The sequence below is a fragment of the Somniosus microcephalus genome, chromosome 26 (genome assembly GCF_052327205.1).
Source record: "Somniosus microcephalus isolate GS21.2 chromosome 26, FLI_Smic_1.0, whole genome shotgun sequence".
Classification (NCBI taxonomy): Eukaryota; Metazoa; Chordata; class Chondrichthyes; order Squaliformes; family Somniosidae; genus Somniosus; species Somniosus microcephalus.
In genome coordinates, this window is record NC_141012.1 from 9,640,125 (window position 1) to 9,655,252 (window position 15,128).

The following is a 15,128-nucleotide window of genomic DNA, read 5'->3' on the forward strand; positions in this document are numbered from 1 at the left end:
TTTTAACCGCCCACCCGCCCGCCAGGTTTCTGCTGAGCGGGTAGGGTTAAAAATGCTCCCAATTAGTCTTTTGGCTTGAAAACAGGTCATTTTTGAGCCTTTCGATGTCTGTCAACCAGGTGAAAAGCAATCAAAGCAAAGAATAATTTGTGGCTGTTTGACTTCGTCTCAAGTTTTCAATTTGCATTCTGTGGAGTGTACATAACATTCACAGTTACAATAATTGATGGAGTCAGTCTGTCTTGCCTGGTTCTCCTTTTTATTAAAAAAAACCTCTTGATTTAAATTATTTACGACACCCAAAACAGCAACCCTGAACTCATCACCAGCTTATTACAATTCAATAAAGTGCCGGCAATGAAATGAATAGGGACCTCATTATACGGTGTTCTTGCGTACAATGTGATATTTGGCTGATTCAATGATGACCTCACAGAAACAAGGGTTTGACGGTATCATGGCCTTTCAGTTGAGGGAACACTTGCCCATCAACAGGCAGGGAGATGTACCCGAATAACCTGTCGTTTTCACTCTGATGCCATCACAGATAGTCTCGCCTTGACAGTGTACTTATAAAATTCTAACAGGACTAGACAGACTAGATGCAGGAAGGATGTTCTCGATGGCGGGGGAGTCCAGAACCAGGGGTCACAGTCTAAAGATAAGGGGTAAGCCATTTAGGACTGAGATGAGGAGGAATTTCTTTACCCAGGGAGTGGTGAACCTGTGGAATTCTCTACCACAGAAAGCAGTTGAGGCCAATTCATTAAATATATTCAAGAAGGAGTTAGATATATTTCTTAAGGCTAAAGGGATCAAGGGATATGGGGAGAAGACAGGGACAGGGTACTGAATTTGGATGATCAGCCATGATCTCATTGAATGACGGAGCAGGCTCGAGGGGCCGAATGGCCTACTCCTGCTCCTATCTTCTATGTTTCTATGTTTCTATGTACAGAGATGAGCAATGAAAGATGATGCTGAGTACCAGGAATTTAAGTTACAAGGAAAAGTTAAGAAAATTGAGAAATAACAACAGAAAATGCTGGAAAATTTCAGCAGGCCAGGCAACATCCGTGGAGAGAGAAATAGAGTCAACGTAAGAAAATTGAGCTTGTTTTCTTTGAAAAAGAGGAAACTTTGAGGTGACCCAAGATTAAAGGCTTATTTAGGCCAACTGTTCTTCATAGTGAAGAGTTCAAATATCATATGACAATAGCTTGTGTCTTTAACATAGTAAAACCCTTCACAACAAAGGGGGAAATGGACAGACAGCAGGAGGTAGAAGAAGAGTTAGAGATAACCAAAGACATGATTGAAGAGATAGCTACTTTGAAGGTGGTGAGTCAGAGATCTATAGGAAGAGAGTTCCCGTTGGCAGGTGGTGGTTGAAGCCTCTGTTCAAAATGCGGGGTCGCTGAAGTGGACAATCTAACAGAGGTGTCATCATTAGGCAAACCCCAAGTGCGAGATGTACGGCCAAGAGTCGGCCAATATCTGAGACATCTCCTCATGCCAAAAACACAAACATAGTTAAAACAGGCAAGGTGCATCCCTCACCAAGCCACAGAAATGGGCCATCCCTGACACAATCTCAGCTCCAAGTCCTATTACCATATTGCTGCAAATGTTCCAACTGAAGAATATTCCTCACTTATCAGTAGAATGGCTGAGTGATATCTCTTGGTAACCACGGGAAGAAGTGCTTTCAGCCAATCACCTCTCAGAAATTACCTGGATGACGTATTCTCACCCCTGGAAGGATGGACATTGGCTATAAATAGATAATCAAAAGCCCTGCCAGGTGACTTAATTCAAACACACTCCGGTATCTGTTGTACAACATTCACGCTTTGATTATTAAAAGCAGCTAAAACATCAGTTGTTTTCAATGATTGAAGATCACACTGCTGTGTATCTGAGGGCCACTAAACTCTGCTTTCTTCAAATTCACGATAATGTGAGTTTTTATTGCCAGCGTCACTGAGGCCCCATTAAATACTGTCATGCAGCAAAAACCTGGCATTATTCTTTTTCTCTTAATACTTATCTACTCTTCCTCTTCTATTTATCTCAGTCTCTCTCTCACCCTCTCCTTTCTCCATCCCTCCTCTTTCTCCTGTCTTTCCCTCCCATCCCTTTCCCTCTCCCTCCCTCCCTCCCAGCCCTTTCTCTCCCCCCTCCCTCCCATCCCTTTCTCTCTCCCCTCCCTCCCATCCCTTTCTTTCCCCCCTCCCTTCTTCAAAACTGGAAAGAAAAGATAGATCGGAGGCAGGGCTGCGATTGGACAAAAGAATAAAAGAAACAAAAGAAGTAAAAAAGAGACAATAAAAGGTGTTAGAAGCTAGACGAGATGGTAATAGGCTGAGATTGGGTGTAAAGTGTACTGGCAGGGCAAGGGATAGCTGCCAGGTGTGAGAGCGAAACAAAAGGAAAGGGGGGGGAAAGGAGTGGAAAAATTACAAGAAAAAATGAAATAGGGGCCGAGGTTATGATCTGAAATTGTTGAACTCGATATTGAGTCCGGAAGGCTGCAGAGTGCAGTTTTTGCAGCATTTTCTGTTGTTATTTTGGATTTCCAAAATCCGCAGTATTTTGCTATCATTTAGAGTGAGACTCCCATATTTTAGTATGTAACACAGCTCCACAGCCAGATCTGTCAATCAATGTTACTGCTGGCGTTACAGTCACCGCAGTGGAAAAATCTTTAAAGAGAACGTGTGACCTGATTTATTCTATTGAGCATGAATCTCACATCAATGGTGCCCCTCCTCGCAACAGCTCTGCTCCCACTGGGGAGAAGGGGATTCACAGCTGTAGTGAAATCAGAACCACCTGTATAAAGAAAGCTTAAGTGATTTGGCGACACCCAATGCAGGAGGTGTTTCCTGTACGGGCTGCTCCTGCACACTCTCCACTTTGCCATCTTCGCCTGCCGTCCGGACACGCCTTGGCGTGCCGTCTTGCCTTCCAGTGGAGGCGGAGGTCCCCAATGGAGGGCTCTCTATGCGGGAGTCTTCCCTTGTTTTATTGGGGACTTGGCCTGGAGGGTGTTGCACGGAGCAGTCCCGTGCAATATATTTTTAAGTAGGTTCACGGACTCCCAGGCCGCCTGTCTTTTCTGCGGCCTGGAGGAGTCCGTGTTTCATATATACACGGAGTGTGAGAGGTTGCAGCCCCTCTTCCATTATTTGAAGGGGCTGCTCCTCGATTTTTGGTTGCACTTCAGCCCCACGCTCTTGATCTACGGTCACCCGGTGCGGAGGGGAGCGGGCAGGTTGGAGGACCTCCTTGTGGGTCTGCTCCTGGGCCTGGCTAAAAAAGCCATCAATAGGTCCAGGCAGCGGGCGGTCGAGGGGGTCGTCCAGCCAGATTGCCTCCCTCTCTTCCGCGGCCATGTTCGCGCCCGGGTGGCCCTGGAGATGGAGCATGCGGTGTCCGCCGGCTCGCTCGAGTACTTCCGCGACCGGTGGGCGCCGCGGGGACTGGAGTGCATAATTGATTTGGACAACCAAATTTTAATTTGATTTGTTAAGGTTTATTTAAAGTTTAATTAGTTACAGTCTATTTGTTTATGTTTGGTTCAAGCAAAAGAGCACCCAATGCAGAATTTTAATTTAATTTATTAAGTTTCCTTTAATGTTTTGAGTTAAGTTACAGTTTATTTATTGGCACAAGAGTGCAGAGAGGGGAACTTTCCCCCCCCCCCCCCCCCCGTTTGCACAACCCGAACAATTGTGCTGTAAACTGGCTGCATGATCCTCTTTTGGTGAAACCATAAATTTAGACAGATAAAAACTGTAAATAAACCATTAAAACTGTAAATAAACCAATAAAACTGTAATAAACCAATAAAACTTCAAATAAACCTTAATAATCAAATTAAAATTTGGTTCTCCAGCCCAATTATGCACTCCAGTCCCCGCGGCGCCCACCGGTCACGAAAGTGATCTAGCGCGCCGGCGGACACCGCGTGCTCCAGCTCTAGGGCCACCTGGGCGCGAACATGGCCACGGAAGAGAGGGAGGCAATCTGGCCGGACGACCCCCTCGACCGCCCGCTGCCTGGACCAATTAATGGCCTTACTGGCTGCGTGATTGGCTTTGCCACACGCAGTGCTTATTGGTTTAATTGTATGTTAATTCCAAATAAAGGTTTCGTTTTCCGCTCAAAGCTGTCCTTTGCTGAGGGCGCCAGAGCGTGTTAGGGGACTAGCTTGGCGGCTAAAAGTCTGCTTGCCACGTTTGTTTGAGGAGTTCAGTTTCACTTTGACTTTGACTTTGACTTTGCAGTCTATTTTGGAGCAGCCACGTTGCTGGGTGTTTGGACACTGGAGAATGGCTGCTTCACGCTGCTCGGAGGAGAAACTGGCCTGTCCTATTTGTCTGGAGTTGCTGAGCGATCCTGTGACTACAAACTGTGGGCATAATTTCTGCTCCAGGTGCATTGAGGAGATATGGAGCGAAGCTGGAAAACTCAATCAGAGCATCCAGTGCCCACAGTGCAGGCAGAGCTACGCCGAGAAGCCCTTGCTAAAGAAAAACACGCTTTTGAGTAATCTTGTCGACCAGCTCACCAAAGAGCCAGATGTATTTTCAGGCGATCGTGATGATGTTCCTTGTGACTCGTGTTGTGAAACAATTCACAAGGCTGAAAAGACTTGTTTGACCTGCATGGCCTCCTACTGTCCCCAACATCTCCGGCCTCACTCGGAATGCCGCTTACCAGGATCATGAAGTGACCAGTCCAATCAAAGACCTGCAAGATTGGAAATGCAAAGAACACAAAAAGATCCAGAATGTGTTCTGTACAAATCACTCCATTTTTGTATGTGATTCTTGTAAAATATTGCATAAATGTTGCAAAACTACTTCACTGGAGGAACAGTGCAAAGTGAAAAAAGTAAGACCATTTTCAGAGCTGTGTAATTGTACCTCCCCAATTTAAAAAAAACTGGCATGTTTTGGCCAAACTATTCTGCAGCACAGAAGAGCTCCCTATTGAGCTCCCTGGACTGCAAGGGTTAAATTACAAGGAGCAAATTCGCAAACTCTGCTTGTATTTCCTGGAATTTAAAAGATTAGGCTTATATTCACTGGAGTTTAGAAGTATGAGAGGGGATCTCATTGCAACTTATAAAATTCTAACAGGACTAGACAGACTAGATGCAGGAAGGATGTTCCTGATGGTGGGGGAGTCCAGAACCAGGGGTCACAGTCTAAAGATAAGGGGTAAGCCATTTAGGACTGAGATGAGGAGGAATTTCTTCACCCAGAGAGTAGTGAACCTGTGGAATTCTCTACCACAGAAGGCAGTGGAGGCCAATTCATTAAATATATTAAAGAAGTTGGATATATTTCTTAAGGCTATGGGGAGAAAGCAGGGACAGGGTACTGAATTTGGATGATCAACCATGATCTCATTGAATGGCGGAGCAGGCTCGAGGGGCCAAATGGCCTACTCCTGCTCCTATCTTCTATGTTTCTATTAAGGGCTGATTTGATTGAAGTTTTCAAGGGAAACAGGGTAGATGGAGAGAAACTATTTCTGCTGATTGGGGAAATCTGGGATAAAGGGACATAGCCTAAACATTATAGCCAAATCTTTCATCAGTGAAGTTAGTAAATACTTCTGCATGCAAAGGCTGGTAGAATAATGGAAATCTCTTCTGTAAATGGTAATTGATGCTAGGTCAATTGTTAATTTTAAACCTGATGTTAGGGTGAAAGTTAAAGAATGTATTGTCAGAAGTGAACTTGTAAATAAGAAACAATGGCACAAGACAAAACAAACTCCACTTAAGACGGGGCAGGAATTAACTGTTTGTTTGTGTCTGCTCCCATTAAAACCATTGTGCTTGACATTATTGTTAAACAGTTATTGAATGTGGGAAACACTAAATATTTCACAATTATTCAGTGGTGCAGCCTTCTGCAAACTATTTGCTGGAAGCCCTTTGGATGTATTAATGTAATTCTACTATTCTATAATGCAAAGTAGATGAATCAAAATTGTGTGTATCGATGAGTTACAGTAATTGGTAGCTGCAAAACTGCCCATTTTGTAATTAACTACTAAAAACCAGCCAAAGTTCTAGAAGGTTCCATATCATTCCTGTGAGGACAGGGGAGTTGTTGCTGGGGGAGTGTGATTGGTTGAAGACACCTGTGTAATATTTTGCTATAATGTATAAAATAAGTTTCAATACCTTGTTGCTGGGGGACTGTGATCGGATGAGGACAAGAGAATTGTTGCTGGGGGAACATGATTGGGTGAACACATTTGTGTGTCCTGTTTTGCCTATATAAAAGTTTTGATACCGCTGAACGGTGAGAAGCTTATCACTAGACCGCAGGGTCTATGGTTCTTCTCCCAGAACGTTCTGTTAATAAACTCTGTACTTTTACTTTAAGACAGACTCAAGTGAATCTATTTTTCACCAACACTGAGATTGATAGATTTTTGTTAGCCAAAGGTATTGAGGGATATGGGGCAAAAGTGGGTATGTGGAGTTGGGACACAGATCAACCATGATCTCATTGAATGGTGGACAGGCTCAAGGGGCTGAATGGCCTAATCCAGTTCCCTCATGATGCATCCTCTGTCTTTGTTCTGGCATTAGGACAGCGTACACAAAGGTGCAAGGCTTAAAAAAAAAATTAAAAAAAATAAATAAAATCAAGAGTCTCTGACAATCACACGCCACCATCTCCCAGCTGCTGCTGGAGTAGCATTGGTCAAGGTCTAGTGTAAAAGACTTGTCAGTCTATAGTGCCTTTCACAACATTCGGATGTCCCAAAGTGCTTTACAGCCAATGAAGTACTTGATGTGTAGTTACTGTTGTAATGTAGGAAATGTGGCAGCCAATTTCGCACAGCAAGATCAAACAGCAATGTAATAATGATCAGATAATCTTTAGTGATGTCGACCTGAGGGATAAATATTGGCCAGGACACTAGGAGAACTCCCCTGCTCTTCGAAATAGCGCTACAGGATCTTTTTCGTCCAACCGAGTAGGCAGACGGGGTCTCGGTTTAACGTCTCATTGGAAACACAGCGCTTCTGATCGTGCAGTAGATTATGTGCTCCAGTCTCTGGAGTGGGACTTGAACCCACAACCTACTAACTCCCCCCTGCTCTTCCCCATAACCCTGCAACTTTTTTCTTTTCAAGTATATTTCCAATCCCTTTTGAAAGTTATTGAATCCGCTTCCACTGCCCTTTCAGTCAGTGCCTTCCAGATTCACTTGCTGCAGAAACAAATTTCTCCTCATCTCTTTTTATTACCAATTACCTTAAATCTGTGTCCTCTAGTTATCAACCCTCCTGGCAGTGGAAACAGTTTCTCTGTATTTACTTTATGAAATCCCTTCATAATTTTGAACAACTCTATTAAATCTCCTCCTTAACCTTATTCAATCCCCTCCTCTTCTCTACTTTAAGGAGACCAATCCCAGCTTCTCTAGTGTCGCCACATAATTTAAGTCCCCCATCCCCAATACCATTCTAGTAAATCTCTGCATCCTCTCCAAAGCCTTGACATGGTTCCTAAAGTGTGGTATTCTTCTCTCTTGAGTCAGAAGGTCTTGGGTTTCGGTCCCACTTGAGACTTGAGCACAAAATGTAGGCTGAGACTCGAGTGCTGCACTGTCGGGTGCCATTTTTCCAATGAGATGTTGAACTGAGGCAGCCTTCACAGGTGGATGTAAAAGATCCCACAGTGTTGTTTCAAGAAGAGCAGGGGAGTTCTCCCCAGTGTCCTGGCCAATATTTATCCCTCAATCAACATCACTAAAACAGGTTTTCTGGTCATTTATCTCACTGCTATTTGTGGGAGCTTGCTGTGCGCATATTGGCTGCCGCATTTCCTACATTACAACAGTGACTACTCTTCAAAAAAGTACTTCACTGACTGTAAAGCGCTCTGGGACGTCCTGAGGTCATGGAAGGCGCTATAGGTACAGAAGGGAACAGGAGTAGGCCATTCAGCCCCTCGAGCCTGCTCCTGATATTCAGTTAGATCATGGCTGATCTGTACTGATCAACTCTATTTACCTGCTCTTGCTCCATATCACTTGATACTCTTGCCTAACAAAAATCTATCACTCAATCTCAATTTTGAAAGCTCCAATTGTTCCAGCTTCCACAGCCTTTTTGGGGAGAGTTCCAGATTGCTGTTACCTTGTATGTGAAAAAAGTTTTCTGGTTTTTGCCCCTGAATTGCCTAGCTCTAACTTTTAAGATTATATCCCTTTTGTTCTTTCATTTCCCCCGCCAGAGGAAGTCGTTTCTCTGTCTACCCTATCGAATAGGAGAGAAAGTAGATGAGATAGCTTAGAAACTGAACCACGGAAATGTGAGCAATCAATTAAGATAACTGTTGCATTTCACAATTTTTTTTAAAGCTGGATCTTCAAAGGATTCTTGGAGAGCTAGCTGAAGAAATAAAAGTCTCAGAAGGGAAACTTGATGCTCTGGCAAATGAACACCATTCTGTCAAAGTAAGTATAGACCTGCGTAATCTGGTTTCTTAATAAAGTTACAGAAATTATATTATGGTGCTATCTGATTGCACTACGCTTACAAGGCAACTGTTTCTTTGCATTCCAATCCAGACTAGTTGGCTGTGGGGACATGCCGAGGAAATAAGTAGCAGAAACGGCAACCCCTGCAATGGCAAGCTCTTGAAGGGTGGAATTTGCATTTTCTGTGGGGTGCAGTATGTATCTAGTGCCTTCATACATTTTACAACCTGTTGGTTGTGAGGTTTGTCTCCTTGCCTTTCCTGAATTTTACCTCCATTGCCTGGTGGTCTAGGTCTCCGCTCCAAGTGTTTTTTTTTAATGTTCAGTGCCCTCGGGGTTTACTGTGTTCTTTGGTCATGGAGTTGGATCTGTGAAGATAGAACATGGACAGTCAACCTGTACCAGGGTGTTTGAGTCTGGGAGATGGTGTCTAATTTGGAGTTGGCAATCTAGGTCAGGCTGACAAGCTGGGGTGGTTCCCCGTAAATGTCCTATAACAGAAAATATTGCGTCAGTTTAAAAAAAAAAAAAAAACTGATGGCAAACTTGCTCTGATCAACATGAAGTTTTCCTGTCATACTGCGCCATAGAGTGAAAAAGGATCTGATGAGTTCTGAGTGGAGGACAAGCCAACTGATAGAAAATGGATGCAGAGTAGTCGGGATTATTGATCTCCATAACTGCAGGCTCCAGGAGCCTAGCTTGATTGCCTTTGGGGGTCAGTGAGGAATTTCCCAGTTTTTTCCTAAATTGGCCAAAGTATATATATTTTTTCTTTTTTGCCTCTCCCAGGAGATTGCCTGACTGGGCAGGAGGATGGTGAATGATGAGCATAGGCTGCAGCATGTCCAGATGGGATGAGCTTGATTGCCCAGATAGTTTTTCATTTTGCATGTTTATAGTACCAGGCCACTCGACCAGAAACTGAACAATATCTAATTGCCTCATTCCCCCTCCTCCTCTTGGTTCTCTAGGGACTGCCAACCTGAGCCACTAAGTACCAATTAATAACCGCAGTGGCCCTGAAGTAGTTCATTGGCTGTGGAATGCTTTGTGAAATCCTGAGTGATGTAAGAAAACTACTAGGCACTTGGTCTAAGCGTTAAACAAAGCTTTAATCAACTGTTTTACAACATGGAGGTCTAGTTGTGTCCTTCACTAGTTCCTGTTAAGAATGTCCTGCGCAAGCTGGGCCCATGCCCGAGTATTTATACTCTCCCTGGACAGCGCCACCCGTAGGCCGCTCAGTATTATTTCATAAGTCTTTCTTTCATGAATGACTGATTCATGTCACTGAGGATGTAATGAAGCACGACTTACTTCGCCCCACCATTGGTGGCCGTGACGTCCACTGTCTCGGCCCTAAGCTCTGTGATTCCCTCTCGTATTCTGCTGCCAAGTGTGCACCCATGCAGCTTTTCAATCAGTCACCAAGCTGGTTTCCAAGGGCAGCCTTGGACAAGTTTCCCTGCAGCGTTGTGCCTGGTATTCGGTCACCAGCTGCCTCTGGTGGCAGCACTGAATTGGGCGTTTGTTGTATGTGAATTCCTGGGGAGGGACCTACGTCCCGATGCTCTGGTACCCTGCATTGGCAACATGCTCCCCTGACAGCATCTGTAAGCAAAGCAAAAATTATACATAAAGCAAAACAACTGCTGTTGGTCTTTCCCCCAGTTGATATATAAAAACCCATTTTGCTTTCTTTTTCCAGTTATCTTTGTAATTAATAGTCAACAGAAAATATGATTTACTTTTATTTGATGAAATCCAGGAAATGGCAATCAAGATGAAGATTTTGATAGGCGAGAAGTTTAAGGAGGTCAAAAAGCTTCTTGTAATAAAAGAAGAGTCTATGAGTAAGCTAATAGATGAAGAGTATCTCGAAGTTGAGACAAAGATTGAAGCAGCTTCAAGACAACTTCATGAGCAAATTGAAGAACTCAACAAGACCAAAAGTCAGATCAAACCTTTGGCAAAGGAGATGGACCAGTGGAGGTTTATGAAGGTAAAACATACCTCGACTGACAATGAAGTTGTCTCAGGCTAAGATGTGCTTGTTTGCCAAAGTGTCTTACATTGATTTACTAACTTCAGATTAAGATTTGAGCGAGAAGCATATTGCATAGGAAGTAAAATGTGGATCCATATTGAGGCCTTTGGAGAAGGTCCAGAGGAGGGCAACCAGAATGATACTTGGGCTTGGGGCTCTTTGTTATCGTGATGGGCAATGGGAGCTTTGTCTTTTTTTCATTGCAGAAGTGTAGACTTCTGGTGTGATGAGGCCTTTGCAATGATGATCAAAATTGATTCTGTTCAGATGGATTGGTTATTTCCGCTAGATCAGGATGAGCGAAGTAAGATGCCAGTATAAAATACTAAAACATGGAGTTAGATTAGATGCTAAGAGGTATTTTCAGAAGTCATTGACCTCAGGAGGTTGTGTGTTGGGAGGGTTGGGGAACTGAATCATGTCTGCATGGGACAGGTTAGATTGTGTTTCTCTGTACTTTTTTCATATGTTGTTCCACTCTCTTTTTAAAAAAAAAAAAAAAAAAATCTCTACTATAGCTGTGTACTTTCATAACTTCTGGGCAGTTAATGGGGCACTTGCTTAAAATCCTGTCTTGTCCTGTGAAAACATTGGCTCGTCCTGCATAAGTATTATATAAGGTGTTGGTAGATCCATAGCAAAGGTAGATTCATAGCAAAGGTGACCCTCCTTTATTTTCATGTTTTAATGAAGGCGTGTGCATGTTTTCACTGCTGGTCTTGAGGCGGACATCTGATGTCAAGTGGTCCGTGAGTGAGATCTGATCTGGAATCTGTCTAGATTCCAGTGCCCTGGGGGAGGAAAGGGAATCCTGTAACAATCAGGCAGTGATTGTTCATCTTTGGTCCAGGGAGTGGGTATGCTTCGAATTGCTGGCTGTCCAGGACAGAATCCCATGCTGGCAGTCCAGTGGGGAATGTGTCTGATCCTCGTGGTGTGTGAATTCTGTATTCTGTGCCTGGGTATCCATTAAGGTACACTTAAGTGGTCCTTGCGGTTGTCTGGCCTTGGCTTCAGTTTGGCAAATTGCACACACAGTAGCTGTGGCGTCATCTTCAAGGGGAGTGAGCAGGATGAGAAACATGGAAACAGGAGTAGGCCATTTGGCCCCTCGAGCCTGCTCAGCCATTCAATGAGATTATGGCTGATCATCCAAACTCAGTACCCTGTCCCTGCCTTCTCCCCATATCCCTTGATCCCTTTAGCCTTAAGAAATATATCCATTCCTTCTTGAGTATATTTAATGAATTGGCCTCAACTGCCTTCTGTGGTAGAGAATTCCACAGGTTCACCACTCTGGGTGAAGAAATTCCTCCTCATTTCTGTCCTAAATGGCCTACCCCTTATCCTTAGACTGTGACCCCTGGTTCTGGACTCCCCCGCCATCGGGAACATCCTTCCTGCATCTAGTCTGTCTAGTCCTAGGGAGGTCCTGTGGGTGGATCTAGTGTCTCCAGCTGCCTCACTCTCTGAAGAACTGGGAGCTGGTCAATCAGAAGCAAGGTGTGAAAGACAGGGGATCGATCATTTATGAGGAGAATATTATAGGCCAGTTGTGACAAACTTACACTCCTGGAGGGAGCTTCACACGTTGGGATCCTATTTCAGGAAATCCACTGTAGAAGCCCATAGGCCCCAAAGGATTTCCCATCCATTTGGAAACCAAGATTTGTGCGGCTAGAATTGGGGGTGGGGCGAAATGAGGGAGGCAGAGGGTGGTCTTGGACCCTGCACATTAATTAAAACAAAAGCTAAAACTTTAGAATTCTCTTTTTTTAATCATTTCCATTTATTGACTGCCTTACTCATTCAGGCCGCTGCATCGAGTCTCAATCAAGTCACAAGTCTTCCTTCCCCAGGAGAAGCTGTGGAAGTGTACAGCAGAGGACTACAGATTAGGTGTAACTCTGCTTTAAAGCAAATCTCAAAACTCAAGTCTCAGCTGGACAAATTTTGGCAGGAAATAGTCAAATATGGAGGTGAGAATTTTTATTTCCTTTTACTCAATACAGCGTAGAATGTTGGTTTTAATACTTTTACTGAGGAAGCTGGTCTTCAGCAGCCTAAAATGAATCCGTCTCTCCCAAGCTGGAATCCAACCATCCACAACAATTAAACAATGAGGTGTTTGCTGTGGGTCAGTGTTGGCACTCTTGTCTTTGAGACAGAAGGTTCATGGTTCAAATCCCACTCCAAAAACTTGAGCACATAATCTAGGCTGACACTCCAGTGCAGTGCTGAGCGAGTGCTGCACTGTTGGAGGTGCTGTCTCTCGGATGAGACGTTAAACCGAGGGCCCCGTCTGCCCTCCTCTGGTGGACGTAGAAAGCCTCATGGTATTATTTCAAAGATTAGGGGAATTCTCCTCGAGTCTTGGTCAGTATTTATCACTCAACCAACATCACTAAAACATTATCTGGTCATTATCACATGGCTTGTGTGGAAATTGGCTGCTGTGTTTCCTATATTACAGCAGTGACTGCCCTTCAGAGGTATTTCATTGGCTGTATAATGCTTTGGGACAACCTGAGATTGGGAAAGGTACTGTTTGTGTGTATGTATAACTGCAAGTTCTTTCTTTACCAGGATGGCAGACGGCAAAGTAGATGGATCTTGGTCTTTTTTCATCTAGCAATCCCTATGTTCTGGGGATGAGGAGTGGATGGGTTCGGGTAATATCATTCTCATCGTACCACCTTTTCTCAAACTATTTTCTTTTGATTCCAGAAGCCTGCGAGCTCACCTTTGACCCAAAGACAGCACACAGATGTGCCATTTTGTCAGCAGGAAACCGGCAGGTGGTCCGTTCTGCTTGTGCACAGTCCTATGACAACAATCCTGAGAGATTTACAGGTTACTTGCAAGTGCTGTGCTCGCAGAAGTTCGCCAGTGGCTGTCATTACTGGGACATCGGCACCAAGGGCCATCCTGGCTGGGCCATTGGGATTGCGTACAAAAGCATCAGGATATCGGATAACCTGAAGAACAGTGAAAAATCTTGGTGTATAGAGTGCAACAACAACAGCCTCTTGGCTTGGCACAACGGAACACAACAGCAGTTAGCGTGGGTGATCCCTGAAACTGTCAGGGTATGTCTCGATTTTGATGGTGGTTCTGTATCGTTTTAGTCAGCCGCTGATAGTGAAACTCTGCTACATAAATATGATGTTGTATTTAAAGAGCCTGTCTATCCTGCCTGCTTGCTTATGGACCCAGTGATTAATAACACATTGGTTTTGGAAACTCCATGGTAGAATGCACGAATGAAAAATTGCAACTTAGAATGTTTGGAATTTAAGAGTAAAATTTACGATCTAGCACTTCTGGCATAAAGCTTTGGGTAACAGCTGAGCATATCAGGAGCTCCAATTTGTGGCCCAAATGATTTCCCCCCTCTGTTAGTTTTAATGGAGAAAATGTGAAGTTGTCAAACACTGACATTCTCTGAAGTTTGAGTTCTTGAATTCAAGACTCATCAAACCTCTTTATTTAGCAGAAATTAGATGGTTGTTGCATTGGAGAATGCAGCGGCCATCTGTCATCTCTACTGCGGAGGTGCAAGACTCTCCGCATCCCCAACTCTTGAAGCCTGCAGGAAGAAACAAAGGTAAGTAAACTGTTACTAACACTTTCCACTTACCTCACATACTCCCCTCTCCACACTTGCACCCATCTTACCTTACAATCCCACAGTACCAATGTTCCCGCTAACTTTTTTTCGGGGGGGTGGGGGGGTCGCGCGTGCGGCACCTTTGACTGGCTGCGTGGTCCATTCAAAAAATCTCGCACGTGCGGTTTTTGCATTTAATAGCCAGTGAGCTGGCTGCGCAGGAGCTCCCGACCGTTGGCTTAAAGGGAACGTTGCTCGGTGCCCAGATTCCTGATTTTTTAAAAAATTTTTAAATGCACTCCCATCACGTGAAGCTCTTCACCGGGTAAGCTGAATCGTAAAACTTGCTCTTTTTAAAAACAAAATATTTTTAGACTAGGATTGTTGAGGAGGGATGTCAAAAAATGGGTTATATGCTACTTGCTACAGATTTATTAAAAAATAAATAAATTCAATTTAAAAAAAAAAAAAAAAAAATTTCACAGCTAACTAAAAAGCTGCTGAGACGAGCTGTTAAATAATAGCAGACGGTTTGCCTACTGAAATGGCAACAAGTATAATGGCAAAAGGTGAAATATTGCACACGCTGAAAATCTAAAAAAACATAAAATGCTGGAAACGTTCAGCAGGTCAGGGAGTAGCTGGGGAGAGAGGAACTTGGGGTTAACTTTTCAGCTCTGTGACCTTTCCTCATTGACCTGATGCTTCCTGATCTGAGTGTTTCCAGTATTTTCTGTTTTTATAACCAGTATGAAGAGGTTGCTAAATAACAATCTTTAAGCTGTTGCCAAGGTAGCCATAACTGCAAGGAGTGATGGGAATTGCTTAACTACATTTTTATATGAAAATGTAATGTCCCTAAACGATCACTTTAATTGTATAGTGAGGAAGCAGCAACTGCTGGAGGAGTGTAAATGCGTCTAAATACAGGAAACTTTCATT

General features: G+C 43.8%; 1 pseudogene; it reads left to right on the plus strand.

Annotated features, from left to right (window-relative positions):
• Positions 1-4,337: 4,337 nt before the first annotated feature.
• Positions 4,338-14,277, plus strand: LOC147100275 (E3 ubiquitin/ISG15 ligase TRIM25-like; annotated as a pseudogene).
• Positions 14,278-15,128: the final 851 nt, after the last annotated feature.